Source organism: Anas platyrhynchos, chromosome 2 (genome assembly GCF_047663525.1).
Source record: "Anas platyrhynchos isolate ZD024472 breed Pekin duck chromosome 2, IASCAAS_PekinDuck_T2T, whole genome shotgun sequence".
Classification (NCBI taxonomy): Eukaryota; Metazoa; Chordata; class Aves; order Anseriformes; family Anatidae; genus Anas; species Anas platyrhynchos.
This window is the reverse complement of record NC_092588.1, coordinates 27,238,182-27,241,768: the sequence shown is the minus strand read 5'-3', so window position 1 is coordinate 27,241,768 and position 3,587 is coordinate 27,238,182.

The window sequence follows — 3,587 nt, the reverse complement described above, 5'->3', positions numbered from 1 at the left end:
TTAATACATGGCCTAGTGAAACACATGACTTCCTAATGAAACACACGACTTCCCTGGTACCTGACAAAACTTGGAAAGGTTATTTATGAGTACAAAGGTACTCTCTGGAAATATCTTGAGGCTGATCAGCACGGCAGAGTTTCTCAATTGTTTGAAGGTTACTTAGGTACTTTTTCCAGGGAAAGAAATTGAAATACTGCAACCCAACAGGTTTAATTAAAGCCAATGTTAAGTAACAGAGAAGCATAGTTGGTTTCCTATCAGTATACCACCATTCCTACTTCTTCCCTACCTCTCTCTATGTAAAGATTAAAATATTAAAATTTTCAAAACTTTTCCAGACTATTTCAGTCCCACTTTTCTTAAGCATTTAAATGTCTTTTCTGAGGGCAAGTGAAATCTAGCCATAAAAGTTGATAGTTAAATACAAGATCTGCAAAGAAAAATACTAGTCTCTGACTTTGTATATTTTTATTTCTCCTGTACATGTGACATTTGGAAGTGATACTCAGAGAAATTGCAAACAAAGTTCATGATCTGGAAACATCATTCCCTTTGACTGTAAATAGCTCCATGTTCTGAATACTGAGAGAAAACTAAATGAGGTGAACCCTAATCAGATCTCTAGATTACTTCCTAACAGCATGTCTACAAAAAGCCTAAAAATGTTATCTGCCAAACAATGAGGAAGTCATGAAATATGACATTGTGATCAACATAACTATATTATTTGGGTGATATAGATTAGACATTGCTCTCTAAATAGGGTACCAAGGGCCCCAGATATTTCAATACAGCTTTCCAATCTTTACTGATTCACTACTGCATGATCTAACACAGTCTCACAGTCTCTTTCACCTACTAACCCTGGTTTTAAAAAATTAACTTGCCAGGTTAGTCTCAGATGTCAAGGAGGCTTATTAACTGAAGTGTCAATGACTTTTTAACTTGAAACAATATGCTTTGACAACAGAAAACATGGGAGAAACAACTTCAGCAGTATGAATGGTATGTTTATTCACATTAAGGCTGGGCCTGTTCAGCCTACAGAAAAGAAGGCTCCAGGATGACCTCATTGCAACCTTTCAGTACATGAAGGACACTAACAAAAATTCAAATATTGACAGGATGAGGGGGAATGGTTTGAAAATAAGAGGGGAGATTTAGATTAGAGGTTAGGAGAAAACTCTTCACTCAGAGTGTGGTGAGGCACTGGCACAGGTTGCCCAGAGAGGTTGTGGATATCCCACTCTTGGAAGTTCAAGACCAGGTTAGATGAGGCTCTGAGCAACCTTATCTAGTAGGTGGTATACCTGCCTATGTCAGGGGATAGAACTAGATGACCTCTGAGGTCCCTTCCAACCCCAGCCATTCTATGATTCTATGATTCCTTAATGCACAATTTATCAGTAAGATATTTTTCTCTTACATTTTAGTCATATATTACAAAGGGAATTAACTTTTTGTTTTGTTTTGTTTTGTTTTTGTTTCTAACTGGCTTACCTCTGCTTAGTCTTTACTTTTTTCTTTTTCTTTTTCTTTTTCTTTTTCTTTTTCTTTTTCTTTTTCTTTTTCTTTTTCTTTTTCTTTTTCTTTTTCTTTTTCTTTTTCTTTTTCTTTTTCTTTTTCTTTTTCTTTTTCTTTTTTCCTTCCTTCCTTCCTTCCTTCCTTCCTTCCTTCCTTCCTTCCTTCCTTCCTTCCTTCCTCCCTCCCTCCCTCCCTTCCTTCCTTTTGTCATCTTCAGCTCACTGATATCAGGGAATACTTGCAATATTTGGTGAAGACAGTGATGATTCCTCCTATTTGTTTGAAGAGCATATTAGAGACAGATGATGAAAAATACCACAAGATTTCCTGATCAGGAGAAATGGATGAACATTACTTTGGTGCTTCCCTGTGGAAATGCTGATATTTAGAGAGCTTTCTGTGTAATAAATGTAGGAGATAGGAAAATCTCTTAGAAGAACATCAAAGCCTTTAAAATTGAAAAAGAAACCTCTTTTAAATTGATTGTTCTGTGTCTGGTCATATCAGGGAAGCTATTTATGCCTCTCTTTCTGTCTCTCTCTCTCTCTCTTCCTCCCTCCTTCTTCTTTCTTCCAACAGTGACTGAATCAAGACAAAGAACCTTGGCAGAATATGGAAGGGCAGAAGCCATTTGGGGTATCTTGTCAGAAACAAGATAAGCAAAAATACTGCAGAATTCTGGGTTGCCAAAGGGTATCAAAACTGTTGTTTTATGTTAAACTTCAGTTTAGTCCTCGCCATTAAGCTCATTGAACTGAGAAGGAGACATCTTACTCAGTGAATGTAAGGCTGCCACAGTTTTCCCTTATAAGTAGTGTAATTGACAACTGGTTCTCAGATTACTGAAATGGTATTTTCAAATCAAAGTTGACTTTTAATGATGAGTTGTGGTTGCCAGATATATGTGGATGGCCTGTCCTTTTATCTGGTACTGTCTCTTCAATTGAATTCTTCCTGTATACATTCTTTTCATTTTTTCACCCATTTGCTGCTGGTGATATTTCTCATTACTATTCTGTCTTTGATGGTACTGCTATATTTTGTAGGGTCCTGGTTATTGTAGTTAGATTATTATAATATAGACACTGCATTCACTGTTTACAAATAAGGGTCCTGTTTAAGTACAAGTAAAACAATTGTGCACTGCTTACTACACATTCTTTTAAAAAGAAAAAGAAAAAAAATACATATTAATATTACTGCTGATAAAATTGTATATAGATTGCTAGTCAAAAACATTGCTGTGACAGCACTGAGTGTTTAGCTAAAAGCCCCCGAATTGTTTTGCTAATGCTTTTGCTATCCACAAGGGATCTCATAAGCCAGACAGTAATAGTTCCCCCTGTTGCTCTTCTTAATTATGGCTTCTCACATGAATATGCCCCCTAATCAGAAAAGCTTTTAGACAGATTAGATTGGATACTGATTACAACCGCAGTGACTGTAAGATATTTCATGCAAGTTTTTCTTATTTATGCTTATACTGTAACTTGTATGCTTTATGCTTGTACTGAAACTAGGCTCAGACCTCCTGTGTTTATGGGGCTCTGGGTCCCTGGGAATCCTGCCTCTGTTGCATCATCAGTTTTCAGTTTAAAGAACTACTAGCAGGGGGTAAAAATAAACTCAAAAACAAATAATAACCTGAGTATTTATTCAGCTTCTTAAATATATTTTAGACTGCAACTGATTTCCATGCTATTGCTGCACAGCTCACAATGCCAAAATTCTTTAGCTCAAATATTCCCTAAAAATTTGTATATTTTCTTGTAATAACAAAAGACTGAGAATGATTTCTGTGTTCTCTTGCTTTTCTTTGTATACAGGTGTCCTTTCTTCAGGAAGGCTCAGGTAGCAACTTTGACACACAGTATATTTCCCCAAAGACTATGAAAGTTGGTGACCACCTGTAGGGAATATGTATGAACTCCAGAAAGTTTTAAATACTGTTAAAAACTGAGACACTATTGTTGCTTCATATGATGAAAAATATAGCTTTCCAGAAATAATACCTAATCCCTTACAGTCACATAAAACACAGAAGTACGTACCTTTAAGAA